Consider the following 22,854-nt stretch of genomic DNA (forward strand, 5'->3'; position numbering starts at 1 on the left):
CGGCGCCCAACTCTTGCCAAAGGATGCGAAATGTGCGCGGATACGCTGTCCGAATGCGTCTGGATGTGCTCCCCTAGCCTGCCTCGAAATGCGCCTGCCAGGTACGATCACCTTCGGCCGCTGCCGACTGGCGGGAAGCCGACACAGCGCGGACGCGCGGCGCTCGCTTGTGCGGTGGTGGTGTAATGGTCAGCATAGTTGCGTTCCAAGCAGTTGATCCGGGTTCGATTCCCGGCCACCGCAGCAGGCTTTTAATTTCGCGTATGAGTACTTTTGCCACGCGCTCTTAAATTATTTGTTTTTTCGCCCTCTTACTCGCTGCATACCAGCCCTTAGTGTGTCTCGACTTGTCTCGACTTTGCTCGGCTGACGCGAGAGCTGACGCTCTCAAATCGGCCTATATCAAAACGACAAGCACGAGAAACGACTGAGAGAGGTAAGGAGAGGCGAGGCGATGGACACACAGCACGCCCCTTCATTTCACGGTGGCGTCTCCCTGACCGAATCGGGCTGTAGCTCCGAAAAGAAAGGAGAAACAAAAATAGGAAGTAAAAGTGCCAATAGCGCCCTGTGTTCCCATGCGCTCACCCGCCCAAGTACTGACAAGGGCCAAAGTTGTTACGCATCGGCAATCGGACATTTTCTTTCATTTTCTCTTTATCGGTTGAGAACCAGTGTATTCAAGATATTATGGCCATTGCCGAGTGAATGCTGTAGCGCTCCCCGACGAGTCGGGTTCGGATCCTCTATCAACTTCCACGCAGGGTGATGATCTTTTGGTCACCACACTCGCCAGCTGAAATCGGCGCCGCCTTTTCGTAGTAGGAAAAGAGTAGTGGCCCGTGGGGGGATCGAACCCACGACCTTCGCGTTATTAGCACGACGCTCTAACCAACTGAGCTAACGGGCCTCGGCAGATGCAGTTGCTCAGCCCTACGCTGGAAACAGGTGGCATGAAGCCGCACACCATTTCTATGGTCGTCGTGTGTCTGCTTCCCTAGTCTATATTCTGCTGACGGTCACGAAACAGTAGCTATATTGCGAGCAGGACGGGAAACGGCCGCTCGGACAGCTCAAACTTGTTCACGATTCGTGTGGAAAAAAATTCCGTTCCGGTACCGGGAATCGAACCCGGGCCTCCTGGGTGAAAGCCAGGTATCCTAGCCACTAGACCACACCGGATGTGGCCGTTTCGTTCGACCGTTCGTACGGTCGCTTGTCGCATTTCGTGTCGAGTGCCGCGTCGGCGCCCCCCTCTCTTGCGAGCATCTGTGCACATACTGACTGGCAAGGCGCGCACCTCAAACGTCGCAGAGCAATGCTTTTGGCTTCATGCTCTGCTGGGAGAAGAGGAAAAGGGAAGCTGTAAGTAGCAATAACAGGAAGTAAACATTTTTCCCGCTGAAGCGTTGAAACGCTGTGGATAACAAACAAGAAATACGTTGGCGCCCTAGCAACAGCACCACCATGTCACAGAAAATTAAATGCCCCGGGTGAGGATCGAACTCACGACCTTAAGATTATGAGACTTACGCGCTGCTACTGCGCTACCGAGGCACGGGTGCACCGCTTGTCCTGGAAACTGGGTAAACACCTTACCCAATATTAGACGTAGAGACACTGTACTTCCTGGATAACGTGTTCTGTTGCTACACGTGCACTGCCGGCCCAGTTGATTGCGGTGCTGCTGCAGCTGTTGCAACGATAGGCAGCACTCCTTGTCGTTGAAGTTCAGTGCCTCGGAGGCACCCGGACCCAGCAACTTGTGAGGCCAGGCCGACGCTAGTCTGTAGAACATGATGCGAGCGTCCTAGTGGGGACCCGCGAGTGCTGCGTTCTCGGTCCTTCTCAAGGGAAATCCAGCTACACATTCTTGTGGATCGTGCATCTCAAGCGCTCAAGCCACGCGGCAGCATTATCGCGGGAAAAGCAAAATGATGCATCGGCCGGGAATCGAACCCGGGCCGCCCGCGTGGCAGGCGAGCATTCTACCACTGAACCACCGATGCTCGGGCCAGCGGTAACTTGACGCTGCTTGCCGAGCAGATGTCTCAAGGGAAAGTGGGACTGCCGTCAAGCGCCGTAGCATTCTGTGGAAAAGATGCTGCAGACGCTGAATCCTGCACTGCACTGCTCTGCTTAAAAATGCCGCCAGAACGCGGTCCTCTGCGTACTCTTGCGTTGCCCGGCGCCCAACTCTTGCCAAAGGATGCGAAATGTGCGCGGATACGCTGTCCGAATGCGTCTGGATGTGCTCCCCTAGCCTGCCTCGAAATGCGCCTGCCAGGTACGATCACCTTCGGCCGCTGCCGACTGGCGGGAAGCCGACACAGCGCGGACGCGCGGCGCTCGCTTGTGCGGTGGTGGTGTAATGGTCAGCATAGTTGCGTTCCAAGCAGTTGATCCGGGTTCGATTCCCGGCCACCGCAGCAGGCTTTTAATTTCGCGTATGAGTACTTTTGCCACGCGCTCTTAAATTATTGTTTTTTCGCCCTCTTACTCGCTGCATACCAGCCCTTAGTGTGTCTCGACTTGTCTCGACTTTGCTCGGCTGACGCGAGAGCTGACGCTCTCAAATCGGCCTATATCAAAACGACAAGCACGAGAAACGACTGAGAGAGGTAAGGAGAGGCGAGGCGATGGACACACAGCACGCCCCCTTCATTTCACGGTGGCGTCTCCCTGACCGAATCGGGCTGTAGCTCCGAAAAGAAAGGAGAAACAAAAATAGGAAGTAAAAGTGCCAATAGCGCCCTGTGTTCCCATGCGCTCACCCGCCCAAGTACTGACAAGGGCCAAAGTTGTTACGCATCGGCAATCGGACATTTTCTTTCATTTTCTCTTTATCGGTTGAGAACCAGTGTATTCAAGATATTATGGCCATTGCCGAGTGAATGCTGTAGCGCTCCCCGACGAGTCGGGTTCGGATCCTCTATCAACTTCCACGCAGGGTGATGATCTTTTGGTCACCACACTCGCCAGCTGAAATCGGCGCCGCCTTTTCGTAGTAGGAAAAGAGTAGTGGCCCGTGGGGGGATCGAACCCACGACCTTCGCGTTATTAGCACGACGCTCTAACCAACTGAGCTAACGGGCCTCGGCAGATGCAGTTGCTCAGCCCTACGCTGGAAACAGGTGGCATGAAGCCGCACACCATTTCTATGGTCGTCGTGTGTCTGCTTCCCTAGTCTATATTCTGCTGACGGTCACGAAACAGTAGCTATATTGCGAGCAGGACGGGAAACGGCCGCTCGGACAGCTCAAACTTGTCACGATTCGTGTGGAAAAAATTCCGTTCCGGTACCGGGAATCGAACCCGGGCCTCCTGGGTGAAAGCCAGGTATCCTAGCCACTAGACCACACCGGATGTGGCCGTTTCGTTCGACCGTTCGTACGGTCGCTTGTCGCATTTCGTGTCGAGTGCCGCGTCGGCGCCCCCCTCTCTTTGCGAGCATCTGTGCACATACTGACTGGCAAGGCGCGCACCTCAAACGTCGCAGAGCAATGCTTTTGGCTTCATGCTCTGCTGGGAGAAGAGGAAAAGGGAAGCTGTAAGTAGCAATAACAGGAAGTAAACATTTTCCCGCTGAAGCGTTGAAACGCTGTGGATAACAAACAAGAAATACGTTGGCGCCCTAGCAACAGCACCACCATGTCACAGAAAATTAAATGCCCCGGGTGAGGATCGAACTCACGACCTTAAGATTATGAGACTTACGCGCTGCCTACTGCGCTACCGAGGCACGGGTGCACCGCTTGTCCTGGAAACTGGGTAAACACCTTACCCAATATTAGACGTAGAGACACTGTACTTCCTGGATAACGTGTTCTGTTGCTACACGTGCACTGCCGGCCCAGTTGATTGCGGTGCTGCTGCAGCTGTTGCAACGATAGGCAGCACTCCTTGTCGTTGAAGTTCAGTGCCTCGGAGGCACCCGGACCCAGCAACTTGTGAGGCCAGGCCGACGCTAGTCTGTAGAACATGATGCGAGCGTCCTAGTGGGGACCCGCGAGTGCTGCGTTCTCGGTCCTTCTCAAGGGAAATCCAGCTACACATTCTTGTGGATCGTGCATCTCAAGCGCTCAAGCCACGCGGCAGCATTATCGCGGGAAAAGCAAAATGATGCATCGGCCGGGAATCGAACCCGGGCCGCCCGCGTGGCAGGCGAGCATTCTACCACTGAACCACCGATGCTCGGGCCAGCGGTAACTTGACGCTGCTTGCCGAGCAGATGTCTCAAGGGAAAGTGGGACTGCCGTCAAGCGCCGTAGCATTCTGTGGAAAAGATGCTGCAGACGCTGAATCCTGCACTGCACTGCTCTGCTTAAAAATGCCGCCAGAACGCGGTCCTCTGCGTACTCTTGCGTTGCCGGCGCCCAACTCTTGCCAAAGGATGCGAAATGTGCGCGGATACGCTGTCCGAATGCGTCTGGATGTGCTCCCCTAGCCTGCCTCGAAATGCGCCTGCCAGGTACGATCACCTTCGGCCGCTGCCGACTGGCGGGAAGCCGACACAGCGCGGACGCGCGGCGCTCGCTTGTGCGGTGGTGGTGTAATGGTCAGCATAGTTGCGTTCCAAGCAGTTGATCCGGGTTCGATTCCCGGCCACCGCAGCAGGCTTTTAATTTCGCGTATGAGTACTTTTGCCACGCGCTCTTAAATTATTGTTTTTTCGCCCTCTTACTCGCTGCATACCAGCCCTTAGTGTGTCTCGACTTGTCTCGACTTTGCTCGGCTGACGCGAGAGCTGACGCTCTCAAATCGGCCTATATCAAAACGACAAGCACGAGAAACGACTGAGAGAGGTAAGGAGAGGCGAGGCGATGGACACACAGCACGCCCCCTTCATTTCACGGTGGCGTCTCCCTGACCGAATCGGGCTGTAGCTCCGAAAAGAAAGGAGAAACAAAAATAGGAAGTAAAAGTGCCAATAGCGCCCTGTGTTCCCATGCGCTCACCCGCCCAAGTACTGACAAGGGCCAAAGTTGTTACGCATCGGCAATCGGACATTTTCTTTCATTTTCTCTTTATCGGTTGAGAACCAGTGTATTCAAGATATTATGGCCATTGCCGAGTGAATGCTGTAGCGCTCCCCGACGAGTCGGGTTCGGATCCTCTATCAACTTCCACGCAGGGTGATGATCTTTTGGTCACCACACTCGCCAGCTGAAATCGGCGCCGCCTTTTCGTAGTAGGAAAAGAGTAGTGGCCCGTGGGGGGATCGAACCCACGACCTTCGCGTTATTAGCACGACGCTCTAACCAACTGAGCTAACGGGCCTCGGCAGATGCAGTTGCTCAGCCCTACGCTGGAAACAGGTGGCATGAAGCCGCACACCATTTCTATGGTCGTCGTGTGTCTGCTTCCCTAGTCTATATTCTGCTGACGGTCACGAAACAGTAGCTATATTGCGAGCAGGACGGGAAACGGCCGCTCGGACAGCTCAAACTTGTCACGATTCGTGTGGAAAAAATTCCGTTCCGGTACCGGGAATCGAACCCGGGCCTCCTGGGTGAAAGCCAGGTATCCTAGCCACTAGACCACACCGGATGTGGCCGTTTCGTTCGACCGTTCGTACGGTCGCTTGTCGCATTTCGTGTCGAGTGCCGCGTCGGCGCCCCCCTCTCTTTGCGAGCATCTGTGCACATACTGACTGGCAAGGCGCGCACCTCAAACGTCGCAGAGCAATGCTTTTGGCTTCATGCTCTGCTGGGAGAAGAGGAAAAGGGAAGCTGTAAGTAGCAATAACAGGAAGTAAACATTTTCCCGCTGAAGCGTTGAAACGCTGTGGATAACAAACAAGAAATACGTTGGCGCCCTAGCAACAGCACCACCATGTCACAGAAAATTAAATGCCCCGGGTGAGGATCGAACTCACGACCTTAAGATTATGAGACTTACGCGCTGCCTACTGCGCTACCGAGGCACGGGTGCACCGCTTGTCCTGGAAACTGGGTAAACACCTTACCCAATATTAGACGTAGAGACACTGTACTTCCTGGATAACGTGTTCTGTTGCTACACGTGCACTGCCGGCCCAGTTGATTGCGGTGCTGCTGCAGCTGTTGCAACGATAGGCAGCACTCCTTGTCGTTGAAGTTCAGTGCCTCGGAGGCACCCGGACCCAGCAACTTGTGAGGCCAGGCCGACGCTAGTCTGTAGAACATGATGCGAGCGTCCTAGTGGGGACCCGCGAGTGCTGCGTTCTCGGTCCTTCTCAAGGGAAATCCAGCTACACATTCTTGTGGATCGTGCATCTCAAGCGCTCAAGCCACGCGGCAGCATTATCGCGGGAAAAGCAAAATGATGCATCGGCCGGGAATCGAACCCGGGCCGCCCGCGTGGCAGGCGAGCATTCTACCACTGAACCACCGATGCTCGGGCCAGCGGTAACTTGACGCTGCTTGCCGAGCAGATGTCTCAAGGGAAAGTGGGACTGCCGTCAAGCGCCGTAGCATTCTGTGGAAAAGATGCTGCAGACGCTGAATCCTGCACTGCACTGCTCTGCTTAAAAATGCCGCCAGAACGCGGTCCTCTGCGTACTCTTGCGTTGCCGGCGCCCAACTCTTGCCAAAGGATGCGAAATGTGCGCGGATACGCTGTCCGAATGCGTCTGGATGTGCTCCCCTAGCCTGCCTCGAAATGCGCCTGCCAGGTACGATCACCTTCGGCCGCTGCCGACTGGCGGGAAGCCGACACAGCGCGGACGCGCGGCGCTCGCTTGTGCGGTGGTGGTGTAATGGTCAGCATAGTTGCGTTCCAAGCAGTTGATCCGGGTTCGATTCCCGGCCACCGCAGCAGGCTTTTAATTTCGCGTATGAGTACTTTTGCCACGCGCTCTTAAATTATTGTTTTTTCGCCCTCTTACTCGCTGCATACCAGCCCTTAGTGTGTCTCGACTTGTCTCGACTTTGCTCGGCTGACGCGAGAGCTGACGCTCTCAAATCGGCCTATATCAAAACGACAAGCACGAGAAACGACTGAGAGAGGTAAGGAGAGGCGAGGCGATGGACACACAGCACGCCCCCTTCATTTCACGGTGGCGTCTCCCTGACCGAATCGGGCTGTAGCTCCGAAAAGAAAGGAGAAACAAAAATAGGAAGTAAAAGTGCCAATAGCGCCCTGTGTTCCCATGCGCTCACCCGCCCAAGTACTGACAAGGGCCAAAGTTGTTACGCATCGGCAATCGGACATTTTCTTTCATTTTCTCTTTATCGGTTGAGAACCAGTGTATTCAAGATATTATGGCCATTGCCGAGTGAATGCTGTAGCGCTCCCCGACGAGTCGGGTTCGGATCCTCTATCAACTTCCACGCAGGGTGATGATCTTTTGGTCACCACACTCGCCAGCTGAAATCGGCGCCGCCTTTTCGTAGTAGGAAAAGAGTAGTGGCCCGTGGGGGGATCGAACCCACGACCTTCGCGTTATTAGCACGACGCTCTAACCAACTGAGCTAACGGGCCTCGGCAGATGCAGTTGCTCAGCCCTACGCTGGAAACAGGTGGCATGAAGCCGCACACCATTTCTATGGTCGTCGTGTGTCTGCTTCCCTAGTCTATATTCTGCTGACGGTCACGAAACAGTAGCTATATTGCGAGCAGGACGGGAAACGGCCGCTCGGACAGCTCAAACTTGTCACGATTCGTGTGGAAAAAATTCCGTTCCGGTACCGGGAATCGAACCCGGGCCTCCTGGGTGAAAGCCAGGTATCCTAGCCACTAGACCACACCGGATGTGGCCGTTTCGTTCGACCGTTCGTACGGTCGCTTGTCGCATTTCGTGTCGAGTGCCGCGTCGGCGCCCCCCTCTCTTTGCGAGCATCTGTGCACATACTGACTGGCAAGGCGCGCACCTCAAACGTCGCAGAGCAATGCTTTTGGCTTCATGCTCTGCTGGGAGAAGAGGAAAAGGGAAGCTGTAAGTAGCAATAACAGGAAGTAAACATTTTCCCGCTGAAGCGTTGAAACGCTGTGGATAACAAACAAGAAATACGTTGGCGCCCTAGCAACAGCACCACCATGTCACAGAAAATTAAATGCCCCGGGTGAGGATCGAACTCACGACCTTAAGATTATGAGACTTACGCGCTGCCTACTGCGCTACCGAGGCACGGGTGCACCGCTTGTCCTGGAAACTGGGTAAACACCTTACCCAATATTAGACGTAGAGACACTGTACTTCCTGGATAACGTGTTCTGTTGCTACACGTGCACTGCCGGCCCAGTTGATTGCGGTGCTGCTGCAGCTGTTGCAACGATAGGCAGCACTCCTTGTCGTTGAAGTTCAGTGCCTCGGAGGCACCCGGACCCAGCAACTTGTGAGGCCAGGCCGACGCTAGTCTGTAGAACATGATGCGAGCGTCCTAGTGGGGACCCGCGAGTGCTGCGTTCTCGGTCCTTCTCAAGGGAAATCCAGCTACACATTCTTGTGGATCGTGCATCTCAAGCGCTCAAGCCACGCGGCAGCATTATCGCGGGAAAAGCAAAATGATGCATCGGCCGGGAATCGAACCCGGGCCGCCCGCGTGGCAGGCGAGCATTCTACCACTGAACCACCGATGCTCGGGCCAGCGGTAACTTGACGCTGCTTGCCGAGCAGATGTCTCAAGGGAAAGTGGGACTGCCGTCAAGCGCCGTAGCATTCTGTGGAAAAGATGCTGCAGACGCTGAATCCTGCACTGCACTGCTCTGCTTAAAAATGCCGCCAGAACGCGGTCCTCTGCGTACTCTTGCGTTGCCGGCGCCCAACTCTTGCCAAAGGATGCGAAATGTGCGCGGATACGCTGTCCGAATGCGTCTGGATGTGCTCCCCTAGCCTGCCTCGAAATGCGCCTGCCAGGTACGATCACCTTCGGCCGCTGCCGACTGGCGGGAAGCCGACACAGCGCGGACGCGCGGCGCTCGCTTGTGCGGTGGTGGTGTAATGGTCAGCATAGTTGCGTTCCAAGCAGTTGATCCGGGTTCGATTCCCGGCCACCGCAGCAGGCTTTTAATTTCGCGTATGAGTACTTTTGCCACGCGCTCTTAAATTATTGTTTTTTCGCCCTCTTACTCGCTGCATACCAGCCCTTAGTGTGTCTCGACTTGTCTCGACTTTGCTCGGCTGACGCGAGAGCTGACGCTCTCAAATCGGCCTATATCAAAACGACAAGCACGAGAAACGACTGAGAGAGGTAAGGAGAGGCGAGGCGATGGACACACAGCACGCCCCCTTCATTTCACGGTGGCGTCTCCCTGACCGAATCGGGCTGTAGCTCCGAAAAGAAAGGAGAAACAAAAATAGGAAGTAAAAGTGCCAATAGCGCCCTGTGTTCCCATGCGCTCACCCGCCCAAGTACTGACAAGGGCCAAAGTTGTTACGCATCGGCAATCGGACATTTTCTTTCATTTTCTCTTTATCGGTTGAGAACCAGTGTATTCAAGATATTATGGCCATTGCCGAGTGAATGCTGTAGCGCTCCCCGACGAGTCGGGTTCGGATCCTCTATCAACTTCCACGCAGGGTGATGATCTTTTGGTCACCACACTCGCCAGCTGAAATCGGCGCCGCCTTTTCGTAGTAGGAAAAGAGTAGTGGCCCGTGGGGGGATCGAACCCACGACCTTCGCGTTATTAGCACGACGCTCTAACCAACTGAGCTAACGGGCCTCGGCAGATGCAGTTGCTCAGCCCTACGCTGGAAACAGGTGGCATGAAGCCGCACACCATTTCTATGGTCGTCGTGTGTCTGCTTCCCTAGTCTATATTCTGCTGACGGTCACGAAACAGTAGCTATATTGCGAGCAGGACGGGAAACGGCCGCTCGGACAGCTCAAACTTGTCACGATTCGTGTGGAAAAAATTCCGTTCCGGTACCGGGAATCGAACCCGGGCCTCCTGGGTGAAAGCCAGGTATCCTAGCCACTAGACCACACCGGATGTGGCCGTTTCGTTCGACCGTTCGTACGGTCGCTTGTCGCATTTCGTGTCGAGTGCCGCGTCGGCGCCCCCCTCTCTTTGCGAGCATCTGTGCACATACTGACTGGCAAGGCGCGCACCTCAAACGTCGCAGAGCAATGCTTTTGGCTTCATGCTCTGCTGGGAGAAGAGGAAAAGGGAAGCTGTAAGTAGCAATAACAGGAAGTAAACATTTTCCCGCTGAAGCGTTGAAACGCTGTGGATAACAAACAAGAAATACGTTGGCGCCCTAGCAACAGCACCACCATGTCACAGAAAATTAAATGCCCCGGGTGAGGATCGAACTCACGACCTTAAGATTATGAGACTTACGCGCTGCCTACTGCGCTACCGAGGCACGGGTGCACCGCTTGTCCTGGAAACTGGGTAAACACCTTACCCAATATTAGACGTAGAGACACTGTACTTCCTGGATAACGTGTTCTGTTGCTACACGTGCACTGCCGGCCCAGTTGATTGCGGTGCTGCTGCAGCTGTTGCAACGATAGGCAGCACTCCTTGTCGTTGAAGTTCAGTGCCTCGGAGGCACCCGGACCCAGCAACTTGTGAGGCCAGGCCGACGCTAGTCTGTAGAACATGATGCGAGCGTCCTAGTGGGGACCCGCGAGTGCTGCGTTCTCGGTCCTTCTCAAGGGAAATCCAGCTACACATTCTTGTGGATCGTGCATCTCAAGCGCTCAAGCCACGCGGCAGCATTATCGCGGGAAAAGCAAAATGATGCATCGGCCGGGAATCGAACCCGGGCCGCCCGCGTGGCAGGCGAGCATTCTACCACTGAACCACCGATGCTCGGGCCAGCGGTAACTTGACGCTGCTTGCCGAGCAGATGTCTCAAGGGAAAGTGGGACTGCCGTCAAGCGCCGTAGCATTCTGTGGAAAAGATGCTGCAGACGCTGAATCCTGCACTGCACTGCTCTGCTTAAAAATGCCGCCAGAACGCGGTCCTCTGCGTACTCTTGCGTTGCCGGCGCCCAACTCTTGCCAAAGGATGCGAAATGTGCGCGGATACGCTGTCCGAATGCGTCTGGATGTGCTCCCCTAGCCTGCCTCGAAATGCGCCTGCCAGGTACGATCACCTTCGGCCGCTGCCGACTGGCGGGAAGCCGACACAGCGCGGACGCGCGGCGCTCGCTTGTGCGGTGGTGGTGTAATGGTCAGCATAGTTGCGTTCCAAGCAGTTGATCCGGGTTCGATTCCCGGCCACCGCAGCAGGCTTTTAATTTCGCGTATGAGTACTTTTGCCACGCGCTCTTAAATTATTGTTTTTTCGCCCTCTTACTCGCTGCATACCAGCCCTTAGTGTGTCTCGACTTGTCTCGACTTTGCTCGGCTGACGCGAGAGCTGACGCTCTCAAATCGGCCTATATCAAAACGACAAGCACGAGAAACGACTGAGAGAGGTAAGGAGAGGCGAGGCGATGGACACACAGCACGCCCCCTTCATTTCACGGTGGCGTCTCCCTGACCGAATCGGGCTGTAGCTCCGAAAAGAAAGGAGAAACAAAAATAGGAAGTAAAAGTGCCAATAGCGCCCTGTGTTCCCATGCGCTCACCCGCCCAAGTACTGACAAGGGCCAAAGTTGTTACGCATCGGCAATCGGACATTTTCTTTCATTTTCTCTTTATCGGTTGAGAACCAGTGTATTCAAGATATTATGGCCATTGCCGAGTGAATGCTGTAGCGCTCCCCGACGAGTCGGGTTCGGATCCTCTATCAACTTCCACGCAGGGTGATGATCTTTTGGTCACCACACTCGCCAGCTGAAATCGGCGCCGCCTTTTCGTAGTAGGAAAAGAGTAGTGGCCCGTGGGGGGATCGAACCCACGACCTTCGCGTTATTAGCACGACGCTCTAACCAACTGAGCTAACGGGCCTCGGCAGATGCAGTTGCTCAGCCCTACGCTGGAAACAGGTGGCATGAAGCCGCACACCATTTCTATGGTCGTCGTGTGTCTGCTTCCCTAGTCTATATTCTGCTGACGGTCACGAAACAGTAGCTATATTGCGAGCAGGACGGGAAACGGCCGCTCGGACAGCTCAAACTTGTCACGATTCGTGTGGAAAAAATTCCGTTCCGGTACCGGGAATCGAACCCGGGCCTCCTGGGTGAAAGCCAGGTATCCTAGCCACTAGACCACACCGGATGTGGCCGTTTCGTTCGACCGTTCGTACGGTCGCTTGTCGCATTTCGTGTCGAGTGCCGCGTCGGCGCCCCCCTCTCTTTGCGAGCATCTGTGCACATACTGACTGGCAAGGCGCGCACCTCAAACGTCGCAGAGCAATGCTTTTGGCTTCATGCTCTGCTGGGAGAAGAGGAAAAGGGAAGCTGTAAGTAGCAATAACAGGAAGTAAACATTTTCCCGCTGAAGCGTTGAAACGCTGTGGATAACAAACAAGAAATACGTTGGCGCCCTAGCAACAGCACCACCATGTCACAGAAAATTAAATGCCCCGGGTGAGGATCGAACTCACGACCTTAAGATTATGAGACTTACGCGCTGCCTACTGCGCTACCGAGGCACGGGTGCACCGCTTGTCCTGGAAACTGGGTAAACACCTTACCCAATATTAGACGTAGAGACACTGTACTTCCTGGATAACGTGTTCTGTTGCTACACGTGCACTGCCGGCCCAGTTGATTGCGGTGCTGCTGCAGCTGTTGCAACGATAGGCAGCACTCCTTGTCGTTGAAGTTCAGTGCCTCGGAGGCACCCGGACCCAGCAACTTGTGAGGCCAGGCCGACGCTAGTCTGTAGAACATGATGCGAGCGTCCTAGTGGGGACCCGCGAGTGCTGCGTTCTCGGTCCTTCTCAAGGGAAATCCAGCTACACATTCTTGTGGATCGTGCATCTCAAGCGCTCAAGCCACGCGGCAGCATTATCGCGGGAAAAGCAAAATGATGCATCGGCCGGGAATCGAACCCGGGCCGCCCGCGTGGCAGGCGAGCATTCTACCACTGAACCACCGATGCTCGGGCCAGCGGTAACTTGACGCTGCTTGCCGAGCAGATGTCTCAAGGGAAAGTGGGACTGCCGTCAAGCGCCGTAGCATTCTGTGGAAAAGATGCTGCAGACGCTGAATCCTGCACTGCACTGCTCTGCTTAAAAATGCCGCCAGAACGCGGTCCTCTGCGTACTCTTGCGTTGCCGGCGCCCAACTCTTGCCAAAGGATGCGAAATGTGCGCGGATACGCTGTCCGAATGCGTCTGGATGTGCTCCCCTAGCCTGCCTCGAAATGCGCCTGCCAGGTACGATCACCTTCGGCCGCTGCCGACTGGCGGGAAGCCGACACAGCGCGGACGCGCGGCGCTCGCTTGTGCGGTGGTGGTGTAATGGTCAGCATAGTTGCGTTCCAAGCAGTTGATCCGGGTTCGATTCCCGGCCACCGCAGCAGGCTTTTAATTTCGCGTATGAGTACTTTTGCCACGCGCTCTTAAATTATTGTTTTTTCGCCCTCTTACTCGCTGCATACCAGCCCTTAGTGTGTCTCGACTTGTCTCGACTTTGCTCGGCTGACGCGAGAGCTGACGCTCTCAAATCGGCCTATATCAAAACGACAAGCACGAGAAACGACTGAGAGAGGTAAGGAGAGGCGAGGCGATGGACACACAGCACGCCCCCTTCATTTCACGGTGGCGTCTCCCTGACCGAATCGGGCTGTAGCTCCGAAAAGAAAGGAGAAACAAAAATAGGAAGTAAAAGTGCCAATAGCGCCCTGTGTTCCCATGCGCTCACCCGCCCAAGTACTGACAAGGGCCAAAGTTGTTACGCATCGGCAATCGGACATTTTCTTTCATTTTCTCTTTATCGGTTGAGAACCAGTGTATTCAAGATATTATGGCCATTGCCGAGTGAATGCTGTAGCGCTCCCCGACGAGTCGGGTTCGGATCCTCTATCAACTTCCACGCAGGGTGATGATCTTTTGGTCACCACACTCGCCAGCTGAAATCGGCGCCGCCTTTTCGTAGTAGGAAAAGAGTAGTGGCCCGTGGGGGGATCGAACCCACGACCTTCGCGTTATTAGCACGACGCTCTAACCAACTGAGCTAACGGGCCTCGGCAGATGCAGTTGCTCAGCCCTACGCTGGAAACAGGTGGCATGAAGCCGCACACCATTTCTATGGTCGTCGTGTGTCTGCTTCCCTAGTCTATATTCTGCTGACGGTCACGAAACAGTAGCTATATTGCGAGCAGGACGGGAAACGGCCGCTCGGACAGCTCAAACTTGTCACGATTCGTGTGGAAAAAATTCCGTTCCGGTACCGGGAATCGAACCCGGGCCTCCTGGGTGAAAGCCAGGTATCCTAGCCACTAGACCACACCGGATGTGGCCGTTTCGTTCGACCGTTCGTACGGTCGCTTGTCGCATTTCGTGTCGAGTGCCGCGTCGGCGCCCCCCTCTCTTTGCGAGCATCTGTGCACATACTGACTGGCAAGGCGCGCACCTCAAACGTCGCAGAGCAATGCTTTTGGCTTCATGCTCTGCTGGGAGAAGAGGAAAAGGGAAGCTGTAAGTAGCAATAACAGGAAGTAAACATTTTCCCGCTGAAGCGTTGAAACGCTGTGGATAACAAACAAGAAATACGTTGGCGCCCTAGCAACAGCACCACCATGTCACAGAAAATTAAATGCCCCGGGTGAGGATCGAACTCACGACCTTAAGATTATGAGACTTACGCGCTGCCTACTGCGCTACCGAGGCACGGGTGCACCGCTTGTCCTGGAAACTGGGTAAACACCTTACCCAATATTAGACGTAGAGACACTGTACTTCCTGGATAACGTGTTCTGTTGCTACACGTGCACTGCCGGCCCAGTTGATTGCGGTGCTGCTGCAGCTGTTGCAACGATAGGCAGCACTCCTTGTCGTTGAAGTTCAGTGCCTCGGAGGCACCCGGACCCAGCAACTTGTGAGGCCAGGCCGACGCTAGTCTGTAGAACATGATGCGAGCGTCCTAGTGGGGACCCGCGAGTGCTGCGTTCTCGGTCCTTCTCAAGGGAAATCCAGCTACACATTCTTGTGGATCGTGCATCTCAAGCGCTCAAGCCACGCGGCAGCATTATCGCGGGAAAAGCAAAATGATGCATCGGCCGGGAATCGAACCCGGGCCGCCCGCGTGGCAGGCGAGCATTCTACCACTGAACCACCGATGCTCGGGCCAGCGGTAACTTGACGCTGCTTGCCGAGCAGATGTCTCAAGGGAAAGTGGGACTGCCGTCAAGCGCCGTAGCATTCTGTGGAAAAGATGCTGCAGACGCTGAATCCTGCACTGCACTGCTCTGCTTAAAAATGCCGCCAGAACGCGGTCCTCTGCGTACTCTTGCGTTGCCGGCGCCCAACTCTTGCCAAAGGATGCGAAATGTGCGCGGATACGCTGTCCGAATGCGTCTGGATGTGCTCCCCTAGCCTGCCTCGAAATGCGCCTGCCAGGTACGATCACCTTCGGCCGCTGCCGACTGGCGGGAAGCCGACACAGCGCGGACGCGCGGCGCTCGCTTGTGCGGTGGTGGTGTAATGGTCAGCATAGTTGCGTTCCAAGCAGTTGATCCGGGTTCGATTCCCGGCCACCGCAGCAGGCTTTTAATTTCGCGTATGAGTACTTTTGCCACGCGCTCTTAAATTATTGTTTTTTCGCCCTCTTACTCGCTGCATACCAGCCCTTAGTGTGTCTCGACTTGTCTCGACTTTGCTCGGCTGACGCGAGAGCTGACGCTCTCAAATCGGCCTATATCAAAACGACAAGCACGAGAAACGACTGAGAGAGGTAAGGAGAGGCGAGGCGATGGACACACAGCACGCCCCCTTCATTTCACGGTGGCGTCTCCCTGACCGAATCGGGCTGTAGCTCCGAAAAGAAAGGAGAAACAAAAATAGGAAGTAAAAGTGCCAATAGCGCCCTGTGTTCCCATGCGCTCACCCGCCCAAGTACTGACAAGGGCCAAAGTTGTTACGCATCGGCAATCGGACATTTTCTTTCATTTTCTCTTTATCGGTTGAGAACCAGTGTATTCAAGATATTATGGCCATTGCCGAGTGAATGCTGTAGCGCTCCCCGACGAGTCGGGTTCGGATCCTCTATCAACTTCCACGCAGGGTGATGATCTTTTGGTCACCACACTCGCCAGCTGAAATCGGCGCCGCCTTTTCGTAGTAGGAAAAGAGTAGTGGCCCGTGGGGGGATCGAACCCACGACCTTCGCGTTATTAGCACGACGCTCTAACCAACTGAGCTAACGGGCCTCGGCAGATGCAGTTGCTCAGCCCTACGCTGGAAACAGGTGGCATGAAGCCGCACACCATTTCTATGGTCGTCGTGTGTCTGCTTCCCTAGTCTATATTCTGCTGACGGTCACGAAACAGTAGCTATATTGCGAGCAGGACGGGAAACGGCCGCTCGGACAGCTCAAACTTGTCACGATTCGTGTGGAAAAAATTCCGTTCCGGTACCGGGAATCGAACCCGGGCCTCCTGGGTGAAAGCCAGGTATCCTAGCCACTAGACCACACCGGATGTGGCCGTTTCGTTCGACCGTTCGTACGGTCGCTTGTCGCATTTCGTGTCGAGTGCCGCGTCGGCGCCCCCCTCTCTTTGCGAGCATCTGTGCACATACTGACTGGCAAGGCGCGCACCTCAAACGTCGCAGAGCAATGCTTTTGGCTTCATGCTCTGCTGGGAGAAGAGGAAAAGGGAAGCTGTAAGTAGCAATAACAGGAAGTAAACATTTTCCCGCTGAAGCGTTGAAACGCTGTGGATAACAAACAAGAAATACGTTGGCGCCCTAGCAACAGCACCACCATGTCACAGAAAATTAAATGCCCCGGGTGAGGATCGAACTCACGACCTTAAGATTATGAGACTTACGCGCTGCCTACTGCGCTACCGAGGCACGGGTGCACCGCTTGTCCTGGAAACTGGGTAAACACCTTACCCAATATTAGACGTAGAGACACTGTACTTCCTGGATAACGTGTTCTGTTGCTACACGTGCACTGCCGGCCCAGTTGATTGCGGTGCTGCTGCAGCTGTTGCAACGATAGGCAGCACTCCTTGTCGTTGAAGTTCAGTGCCTCGGAGGCACCCGGACCCAGCAACTTGTGAGGCCAGGCCGACGCTAGTCTGTAGAACATGATGCGAGCGTCCTAGTGGGGACCCGCGAGTGCTGCGTTCTCGGTCCTTCTCAAGGGAAATCCAGCTACACATTCTTGTGGATCGTGCATCTCAAGCGCTCAAGCCACGCGGCAGCATTATCGCGGGAAAAGCAAAATGATGCATCGGCCGGGAATCGAACCCGGGCCGCCCGCGTGGCAGGCGAGCATTCTACCACTGAACCACCGATGCTCGGGCCAGCGGTAACTTGACGCTGCTTGCCGAGCAGATGTCTCAAGGGAAAGTGGGACTGCCGTCAAGCGCCGTAGCATTCTGTGGAAAAGATGCTGCAGACGCTGAATCCTGCACTGCACTGCTCTGCTTAAAAATGCCGCCAGAACGCGGTCCTCTGCGTACTCTTGCGTTGCCGGCGCCCAACTCTTGCCAAAGGATGCGAAATGTGCGCGGATACGCTGTCCGAATGCGTCTGGATGTGCTCCCCTAGCCTGCCTCGAAATGCGCCTGCCAGGTACGATCACCTTCGGCCGCTGCCGACTGGCGGGAAGCCGACACAGCGCGGACGCGCGGCGCTCGCTTGTGCGGTGGTGGTGTAATGGTCAGCATAGTTGCGTTCCAAGCAGTTGATCCGGGTTCGATTCCCGGCCACCGCAGCAGGCTTTTAATTTCGCGTATGAGTACTTTTGCCACGCGCTCTTAAATTATTGTTTTTTCGCCCTCTTACTCGCTGCATACCAGCCCTTAGTGTGTCTCGACTTGTCTCGACTTTGCTCGGCTGACGCGAGAGCTGACGCTCTCAAATCGGCCTATATCAAAACGACAAGCACGAGAAACGACTGAGAGAGGTAAGGAGAGGCGAGGCGATGGACACACAGCACGCCCCCTTCATTTCACGGTGGCGTCTCCCTGACCGAATCGGGCTGTAGCTCCGAAAAGAAAGGAGAAACAAAAATAGGAAGTAAAAGTGCCAATAGCGCCCTGTGTTCCCATGCGCTCACCCGCCCAAGTACTGACAAGGGCCAAAGTTGTTACGCATCGGCAATCGGACATTTTCTTTCATTTTCTCTTTATCGGTTGAGAACCAGTGTATTCAAGATATTATGGCCATTGCCGAGTGAAGCTGTAGCGCTCCCCGACGAGTCGGGTTCGGATCCTCTATCAACTTCCACGCAGGGTGATGATCTTTTGGTCACCACACTCGCCAGCTGAAATCGGCGCCGCCTTTTCGTAGTAGGAAAAGAGTAGTGGCCCGTGGGGGGATCGAACCCACGACCTTCGCGTTATTAGCACGACGCTCTAACCAACTGAGCTAACGGGCCTCGGCAGATGCAGTTGCTCAGCCCTACGCTGGAAACAGGTGGCATGAAGCCGCACACCATTTCTATGGTCGTCGTGTGTCTGCTTCCCTAGTCTATATTCTGCTGACGGTCACGAAACAGTAGCTATATTGCGAGCAGGACGGGAAACGGCCGCTCGGACAGCTCAAACTTGTCACGATTCGTGTGGAAAAAATTCCGTTCCGGTACCGGGAATCGAACCCGGGCCTCCTGGGTGAAAGCCAGGTATCCTAGCCACTAGACCACACCGGATGTGGCCGTTTCGTTCGACCGTTCGTACGGTCGCTTGTCGCATTTCGTGTCGAGTGCCGCGTCGGCGCCCCCCTCTCTTTGCGAGCATCTGTGCACATACTGACTGGCAAGGCGCGCACCTCAAACGTCGCAGAGCAATGCTTTTGGCTTCATGCTCTGCTGGGAGAAGAGGAAAAGGGAAGCTGTAAGTAGCAATAACAGGAAGTAAACATTTTCCCGCTGAAGCGTTGAAACGCTGTGGATAACAAACAAGAAATACGTTGGCGCCCTAGCAACAGCACCACCATGTCACAGAAAATTAAATGCCCCGGGTGAGGATCGAACTCACGACCTTAAGATTATGAGACTTACGCGCTGCCTACTGCGCTACCGAGGCACGGGTGCACCGCTTGTCCTGGAAACTGGGTAAACACCTTACCCAATATTAGACGTAGAGACACTGTACTTCCTGGATAACGTGTTCTGTTGCTACACGTGCACTGCCGGCCCAGTTGATTGCGGTGCTGCTGCAGCTGTTGCAACGATAGGCAGCACTCCTTGTCGTTGAAGTTCAGTGCCTCGGAGGCACCCGGACCCAGCAACTTGTGAGGCCAGGCCGACGCTAGTCTGTAGAACATGATGCGAGCGTCCTAGTGGGGACCCGCGAGTGCTGCGTTCTCGGTCCTTCTCAAGGGAAATCCAGCTACACATTCTTGTGGATCGTGCATCTCAAGCGCTCAAGCCACGCGGCAGCATTATCGCGGGAAAAGCAAAATGATGCATCGGCCGGGAATCGAACCCGGGCCGCCCGCGTGGCAGGCGAGCATTCTACCACTGAACCACCGATGCTCGGGCCAGCGGTAACTTGACGCTGCTTGCCGAGCAGATGTCTCAAGGGAAAGTGGGACTGCCGTCAAGCGCCGTAGCATTCTGTGGAAAAGATGCTGCAGACGCTGAATCCTGCACTGCACTGCTCTGCTTAAAAATGCCGCCAGAACGCGGTCCTCTGCGTACTCTTGCGTTGCCGGCGCCCAACTCTTGCCAAAGGATGCGAAATGTGCGCGGATACGCTGTCCGAATGCGTCTGGATGTGCTCCCCTAGCCTGCCTCGAAATGCGCCTGCCAGGTACGATCACCTTCGGCCGCTGCCGACTGGCGGGAAGCCGACACAGCGCGGACGCGCGGCGCTCGCTTGTGCGGTGGTGGTGGTGTAATGGTCAGCATAGTTGCGTTCCAAGCAGTTGATCCGGGTTCGATTCCCGGCCACCGCAGCAGGCTTTTAATTTCGCGTATGAGTACTTTTGCCACGCGCTCTTAAATTATTGTTTTTTCGCCCTCTTACTCGCTGCATACCAGCCCTTAGTGTGTCTCGACTTGTCTCGACTTTGCTCGGCTGACGCGAGAGCTGACGCTCTCAAATCGGCCTATATCAAAACGACAAGCACGAGAAACGACTGAGAGAGGTAAGGAGAGGCGAGGCGATGGACACACAGCACGCCCCCTTCATTTCACGGTGGCGTCTCCCTGACCGAATCGGGCTGTAGCTCCGAAAAGAAAGGAGAAACAAAAATAGGAAGTAAAAGTGCCAATAGCGCCCTGTGTTCCCATGCGCTCACCCGCCCAAGTACTGACAAGGGCCAAAGTTGTTACGCATCGGCAATCGGACATTTTCTTTCATTTTCTCTTTATCGGTTGAGAACCAGTGTATTCAAGATATTATGGCCATTGCCGAGTGAATGCTGTAGCGCTCCCCGACGAGTCGGGTTCGGATCCTCTATCAACTTCCACGCAGGGTGATGATCTTTTGGTCACCACACTCGCCAGCTGAAATCGGCGCCGCCTTTTCGTAGTAGGAAAAGAGTAGTGGCCCGTGGGGGGATCGAACCCACGACCTTCGCGTTATTAGCACGACGCTCTAACCAACTGAGCTAACGGGCCTCGGCAGATGCAGTTGCTCAGCCCTACGCTGGAAACAGGTGGCATGAAGCCGCACACCATTTCTATGGTCGTCGTGTGTCTGCTTCCCTAGTCTATATTCTGCTGACGGTCACGAAACAGTAGCTATATTGCGAGCAGGACGGGAAACGGCCGCTCGGACAGCTCAAACTTGTCACGATTCGTGTGGAAAAAATTCCGTTCCGGTACCGGGAATCGAACCCGGGCCTCCTGGGTGAAAGCCAGGTATCCTAGCCACTAGACCACACCGGATGTGGCCGTTTCGTTCGACCGTTCGTACGGTCGCTTGTCGCATTTCGTGTCGAGTGCCGCGTCGGCGCCCCCCTCTCTTTGCGAGCATCTGTGCACATACTGACTGGCAAGGCGCGCACCTCAAACGTCGCAGAGCAATGCTTTTGGCTTCATGCTCTGCTGGGAGAAGAGGAAAAGGGAAGCTGTAAGTAGCAATAACAGGAAGTAAACATTTTCCCGCTGAAGCGTTGAAACGCTGTGGATAACAAACAAGAAATACGTTGGCGCCCTAGCAACAGCACCACCATGTCACAGAAAATTAAATGCCCCGGGTGAGGATCGAACTCACGACCTTAAGATTATGAGACTTACGCGCTGCCTACTGCGCTACCGAGGCACGGGTGCACCGCTTGTCCTGGAAACTGGGTAAACACCTTACCCAATATTAGACGTAGAGACACTGTACTTCCTGGATAACGTGTTCTGTTGCTACACGTGCACTGCCGGCCCAGTTGATTGCGGTGCTGCTGCAGCTGTTGCAACGATAGGCAGCACTCCTTGTCGTTGAAGTTCAGTGCCTCGGAGGCACCCGGACCCAGCAACTTGTGAGGCCAGGCCGACGCTAGTCTGTAGAACATGATGCGAGCGTCCTAGTGGGGACCCGCGAGTGCTGCGTTCTCGGTCCTTCTCAAGGGAAATCCAGCTACACATTCTTGTGGATCGTGCATCTCAAGCGCTCAAGCCACGCGGCAGCATTATCGCGGGAAAAGCAAAATGATGCATCGGCCGGGAATCGAACCCGGGCCGCCCGCGTGGCAGGCGAGCATTCTACCACTGAACCACCGATGCTCGGGCCAGCGGTAACTTGACGCTGCTTGCCGAGCAGATGTCTCAAGGGAAAGTGGGACTGCCGTCAAGCGCCGTAGCATTCTGTGGAAAAGATGCTGCAGACGCTGAATCCTGCACTGCACTGCTCTGCTTAAAAATGCCGCCAGAACGCGGTCCTCTGCGTACTCTTGCGTTGCCGGCGCCCAACTCTTGCCAAAGGATGCGAAATGTGCGCGGATACGCTGTCCGAATGCGTCTGGATGTGCTCCCCTAGCCTGCCTCGAAATGCGCCTGCCAGGTACGATCACCTTCGGCCGCTGCCGACTGGCGGGAAGCCGACACAGCGCGGACGCGCGGCGCTCGCTTGTGCGGTGGTGGTGTAATGGTCAGCATAGTTGCGTTCCAAGCAGTTGATCCGGGTTCGATTCCCGGCCACCGCAGCAGGCTTTTAATTTCGCGTATGAGTACTTTTGCCACGCGCTCTTAAATTATTGTTTTTTCGCCCTCTTACTCGCTGCATACCAGCCCTTAGTGTGTCTCGACTTGTCTCGACTTTGCTCGGCTGACGCGAGAGCTGACGCTCTCAAATCGGCCTATATCAAAACGACAAGCACGAGAAACGACTGAGAGAGGTAAGGAGAGGCGAGGCGATGGACACACAGCACGCCCCCTTCATTTCACGGTGGCGTCTCCCTGACCGAATCGGGCTGTAGCTCCGAAAAGAAAGGAGAAACAAAAATAGGAAGTAAAAGTGCCAATAGCGCCCTGTGTTCCCATGCGCTCACCCGCCCAAGTACTGACAAGGGCCAAAGTTGTTACGCATCGGCAATCGGACATTTTCTTTCATTTTCTCTTTATCGGTTGAGAACCAGTGTATTCAAGATATTATGGCCATTGCCGAGTGAATGCTGTAGCGCTCCCCGACGAGTCGGGTTCGGATCCTCTATCAACTTCCACGCAGGGTGATGATCTTTTGGTCACCACACTCGCCAGCTGAAATCGGCGCCGCCTTTTCGTAGTAGGAAAAGAGTAGTGGCCCGTGGGGGGATCGAACCCACGACCTTCGCGTTATTAGCACGACGCTCTAACCAACTGAGCTAACGGGCCTCGGCAGATGCAGTTGCTCAGCCCTACGCTGGAAACAGGTGGCATGAAGCCGCACACCATTTCTATGGTCGTCGTGTGTCTGCTTCCCTAGTCTATATTC

The 22,854-nt window shown here is 55.1% G+C and overlaps 52 non-coding genes across 52 annotated transcripts; 11 read left to right on the forward strand and 41 right to left on the reverse strand.

Moving 5' to 3' along the window:
- The first annotated feature begins 171 nt into the window (after positions 1-171).
- On the forward strand, positions 172-243 carry Trnag-ucc. Its single transcript has one exon. It is a non-coding gene; the product is annotated as a tRNA-Gly (tRNA).
- A 593-nt stretch (positions 244-836) lies between these two features.
- Positions 837-910, reverse strand: Trnai-aau. The gene has a single exon. It is a non-coding gene; the product is annotated as a tRNA-Ile (tRNA).
- Positions 911-1,110: 200 nt separating this feature from the next.
- Trnae-uuc lies at positions 1,111-1,182 on the reverse strand. The gene has a single exon. It is a non-coding gene; the product is annotated as a tRNA-Glu (tRNA).
- Positions 1,183-1,485: 303 nt separating this feature from the next.
- Positions 1,486-1,557, reverse strand: Trnam-cau. Its single transcript has one exon. It is a non-coding gene; the product is annotated as a tRNA-Met (tRNA).
- A 381-nt stretch (positions 1,558-1,938) lies between these two features.
- On the reverse strand, positions 1,939-2,009 carry Trnag-gcc. The gene has a single exon. It is a non-coding gene; the product is annotated as a tRNA-Gly (tRNA).
- Positions 2,010-2,357: 348 nt separating this feature from the next.
- Trnag-ucc lies at positions 2,358-2,429 on the forward strand. Its single transcript has one exon. It is a non-coding gene; the product is annotated as a tRNA-Gly (tRNA).
- Positions 2,430-3,022: 593 nt separating this feature from the next.
- On the reverse strand, positions 3,023-3,096 carry Trnai-aau. The gene has a single exon. It is a non-coding gene; the product is annotated as a tRNA-Ile (tRNA).
- Positions 3,097-3,294: 198 nt separating this feature from the next.
- Positions 3,295-3,366, reverse strand: Trnae-uuc. The gene has a single exon. It is a non-coding gene; the product is annotated as a tRNA-Glu (tRNA).
- A 303-nt stretch (positions 3,367-3,669) lies between these two features.
- Positions 3,670-3,742, reverse strand: Trnam-cau. The gene has a single exon. It is a non-coding gene; the product is annotated as a tRNA-Met (tRNA).
- Positions 3,743-4,123: 381 nt separating this feature from the next.
- Trnag-gcc lies at positions 4,124-4,194 on the reverse strand. The gene has a single exon. It is a non-coding gene; the product is annotated as a tRNA-Gly (tRNA).
- A 347-nt stretch (positions 4,195-4,541) lies between these two features.
- Positions 4,542-4,613, forward strand: Trnag-ucc. Its single transcript has one exon. It is a non-coding gene; the product is annotated as a tRNA-Gly (tRNA).
- Positions 4,614-5,206: 593 nt separating this feature from the next.
- Trnai-aau lies at positions 5,207-5,280 on the reverse strand. Its single transcript has one exon. It is a non-coding gene; the product is annotated as a tRNA-Ile (tRNA).
- A 198-nt stretch (positions 5,281-5,478) lies between these two features.
- Positions 5,479-5,550, reverse strand: Trnae-uuc. The gene has a single exon. It is a non-coding gene; the product is annotated as a tRNA-Glu (tRNA).
- Positions 5,551-5,853: 303 nt separating this feature from the next.
- Positions 5,854-5,926, reverse strand: Trnam-cau. The gene has a single exon. It is a non-coding gene; the product is annotated as a tRNA-Met (tRNA).
- Positions 5,927-6,307: 381 nt separating this feature from the next.
- Trnag-gcc lies at positions 6,308-6,378 on the reverse strand. The gene has a single exon. It is a non-coding gene; the product is annotated as a tRNA-Gly (tRNA).
- A 347-nt stretch (positions 6,379-6,725) lies between these two features.
- Positions 6,726-6,797, forward strand: Trnag-ucc. Its single transcript has one exon. It is a non-coding gene; the product is annotated as a tRNA-Gly (tRNA).
- Positions 6,798-7,390: 593 nt separating this feature from the next.
- On the reverse strand, positions 7,391-7,464 carry Trnai-aau. The gene has a single exon. It is a non-coding gene; the product is annotated as a tRNA-Ile (tRNA).
- A 198-nt stretch (positions 7,465-7,662) lies between these two features.
- Trnae-uuc lies at positions 7,663-7,734 on the reverse strand. The gene has a single exon. It is a non-coding gene; the product is annotated as a tRNA-Glu (tRNA).
- A 303-nt stretch (positions 7,735-8,037) lies between these two features.
- Trnam-cau lies at positions 8,038-8,110 on the reverse strand. The gene has a single exon. It is a non-coding gene; the product is annotated as a tRNA-Met (tRNA).
- A 381-nt stretch (positions 8,111-8,491) lies between these two features.
- Positions 8,492-8,562, reverse strand: Trnag-gcc. Its single transcript has one exon. It is a non-coding gene; the product is annotated as a tRNA-Gly (tRNA).
- A 347-nt stretch (positions 8,563-8,909) lies between these two features.
- Trnag-ucc lies at positions 8,910-8,981 on the forward strand. The gene has a single exon. It is a non-coding gene; the product is annotated as a tRNA-Gly (tRNA).
- A 593-nt stretch (positions 8,982-9,574) lies between these two features.
- Trnai-aau lies at positions 9,575-9,648 on the reverse strand. The gene has a single exon. It is a non-coding gene; the product is annotated as a tRNA-Ile (tRNA).
- Positions 9,649-9,846: 198 nt separating this feature from the next.
- Positions 9,847-9,918, reverse strand: Trnae-uuc. The gene has a single exon. It is a non-coding gene; the product is annotated as a tRNA-Glu (tRNA).
- A 303-nt stretch (positions 9,919-10,221) lies between these two features.
- Trnam-cau lies at positions 10,222-10,294 on the reverse strand. The gene has a single exon. It is a non-coding gene; the product is annotated as a tRNA-Met (tRNA).
- A 381-nt stretch (positions 10,295-10,675) lies between these two features.
- On the reverse strand, positions 10,676-10,746 carry Trnag-gcc. Its single transcript has one exon. It is a non-coding gene; the product is annotated as a tRNA-Gly (tRNA).
- Positions 10,747-11,093: 347 nt separating this feature from the next.
- On the forward strand, positions 11,094-11,165 carry Trnag-ucc. Its single transcript has one exon. It is a non-coding gene; the product is annotated as a tRNA-Gly (tRNA).
- Positions 11,166-11,758: 593 nt separating this feature from the next.
- Trnai-aau lies at positions 11,759-11,832 on the reverse strand. The gene has a single exon. It is a non-coding gene; the product is annotated as a tRNA-Ile (tRNA).
- Positions 11,833-12,030: 198 nt separating this feature from the next.
- Trnae-uuc lies at positions 12,031-12,102 on the reverse strand. Its single transcript has one exon. It is a non-coding gene; the product is annotated as a tRNA-Glu (tRNA).
- Positions 12,103-12,405: 303 nt separating this feature from the next.
- On the reverse strand, positions 12,406-12,478 carry Trnam-cau. The gene has a single exon. It is a non-coding gene; the product is annotated as a tRNA-Met (tRNA).
- Positions 12,479-12,859: 381 nt separating this feature from the next.
- Trnag-gcc lies at positions 12,860-12,930 on the reverse strand. The gene has a single exon. It is a non-coding gene; the product is annotated as a tRNA-Gly (tRNA).
- Positions 12,931-13,277: 347 nt separating this feature from the next.
- On the forward strand, positions 13,278-13,349 carry Trnag-ucc. Its single transcript has one exon. It is a non-coding gene; the product is annotated as a tRNA-Gly (tRNA).
- A 593-nt stretch (positions 13,350-13,942) lies between these two features.
- Trnai-aau lies at positions 13,943-14,016 on the reverse strand. Its single transcript has one exon. It is a non-coding gene; the product is annotated as a tRNA-Ile (tRNA).
- Positions 14,017-14,214: 198 nt separating this feature from the next.
- On the reverse strand, positions 14,215-14,286 carry Trnae-uuc. The gene has a single exon. It is a non-coding gene; the product is annotated as a tRNA-Glu (tRNA).
- A 303-nt stretch (positions 14,287-14,589) lies between these two features.
- Trnam-cau lies at positions 14,590-14,662 on the reverse strand. Its single transcript has one exon. It is a non-coding gene; the product is annotated as a tRNA-Met (tRNA).
- Positions 14,663-15,043: 381 nt separating this feature from the next.
- Trnag-gcc lies at positions 15,044-15,114 on the reverse strand. Its single transcript has one exon. It is a non-coding gene; the product is annotated as a tRNA-Gly (tRNA).
- A 347-nt stretch (positions 15,115-15,461) lies between these two features.
- Trnag-ucc lies at positions 15,462-15,533 on the forward strand. Its single transcript has one exon. It is a non-coding gene; the product is annotated as a tRNA-Gly (tRNA).
- Positions 15,534-16,126: 593 nt separating this feature from the next.
- Trnai-aau lies at positions 16,127-16,200 on the reverse strand. Its single transcript has one exon. It is a non-coding gene; the product is annotated as a tRNA-Ile (tRNA).
- A 198-nt stretch (positions 16,201-16,398) lies between these two features.
- Trnae-uuc lies at positions 16,399-16,470 on the reverse strand. The gene has a single exon. It is a non-coding gene; the product is annotated as a tRNA-Glu (tRNA).
- Positions 16,471-16,773: 303 nt separating this feature from the next.
- Trnam-cau lies at positions 16,774-16,846 on the reverse strand. The gene has a single exon. It is a non-coding gene; the product is annotated as a tRNA-Met (tRNA).
- A 381-nt stretch (positions 16,847-17,227) lies between these two features.
- On the reverse strand, positions 17,228-17,298 carry Trnag-gcc. Its single transcript has one exon. It is a non-coding gene; the product is annotated as a tRNA-Gly (tRNA).
- A 347-nt stretch (positions 17,299-17,645) lies between these two features.
- Positions 17,646-17,717, forward strand: Trnag-ucc. The gene has a single exon. It is a non-coding gene; the product is annotated as a tRNA-Gly (tRNA).
- A 592-nt stretch (positions 17,718-18,309) lies between these two features.
- On the reverse strand, positions 18,310-18,383 carry Trnai-aau. Its single transcript has one exon. It is a non-coding gene; the product is annotated as a tRNA-Ile (tRNA).
- A 198-nt stretch (positions 18,384-18,581) lies between these two features.
- On the reverse strand, positions 18,582-18,653 carry Trnae-uuc. Its single transcript has one exon. It is a non-coding gene; the product is annotated as a tRNA-Glu (tRNA).
- Positions 18,654-18,956: 303 nt separating this feature from the next.
- On the reverse strand, positions 18,957-19,029 carry Trnam-cau. Its single transcript has one exon. It is a non-coding gene; the product is annotated as a tRNA-Met (tRNA).
- Positions 19,030-19,410: 381 nt separating this feature from the next.
- Positions 19,411-19,481, reverse strand: Trnag-gcc. Its single transcript has one exon. It is a non-coding gene; the product is annotated as a tRNA-Gly (tRNA).
- A 350-nt stretch (positions 19,482-19,831) lies between these two features.
- On the forward strand, positions 19,832-19,903 carry Trnag-ucc. Its single transcript has one exon. It is a non-coding gene; the product is annotated as a tRNA-Gly (tRNA).
- Positions 19,904-20,496: 593 nt separating this feature from the next.
- Trnai-aau lies at positions 20,497-20,570 on the reverse strand. Its single transcript has one exon. It is a non-coding gene; the product is annotated as a tRNA-Ile (tRNA).
- A 198-nt stretch (positions 20,571-20,768) lies between these two features.
- On the reverse strand, positions 20,769-20,840 carry Trnae-uuc. Its single transcript has one exon. It is a non-coding gene; the product is annotated as a tRNA-Glu (tRNA).
- Positions 20,841-21,143: 303 nt separating this feature from the next.
- Positions 21,144-21,216, reverse strand: Trnam-cau. Its single transcript has one exon. It is a non-coding gene; the product is annotated as a tRNA-Met (tRNA).
- Positions 21,217-21,597: 381 nt separating this feature from the next.
- Positions 21,598-21,668, reverse strand: Trnag-gcc. Its single transcript has one exon. It is a non-coding gene; the product is annotated as a tRNA-Gly (tRNA).
- Positions 21,669-22,015: 347 nt separating this feature from the next.
- Trnag-ucc lies at positions 22,016-22,087 on the forward strand. The gene has a single exon. It is a non-coding gene; the product is annotated as a tRNA-Gly (tRNA).
- Positions 22,088-22,680: 593 nt separating this feature from the next.
- Trnai-aau lies at positions 22,681-22,754 on the reverse strand. Its single transcript has one exon. It is a non-coding gene; the product is annotated as a tRNA-Ile (tRNA).
- Positions 22,755-22,854: the final 100 nt, after the last annotated feature.

The sequence above is a fragment of the Schistocerca piceifrons genome, unplaced genomic scaffold, assembly GCF_021461385.2.
Source record: "Schistocerca piceifrons isolate TAMUIC-IGC-003096 unplaced genomic scaffold, iqSchPice1.1 HiC_scaffold_103, whole genome shotgun sequence".
Taxonomy (NCBI): domain Eukaryota; kingdom Metazoa; phylum Arthropoda; class Insecta; order Orthoptera; family Acrididae; genus Schistocerca; species Schistocerca piceifrons.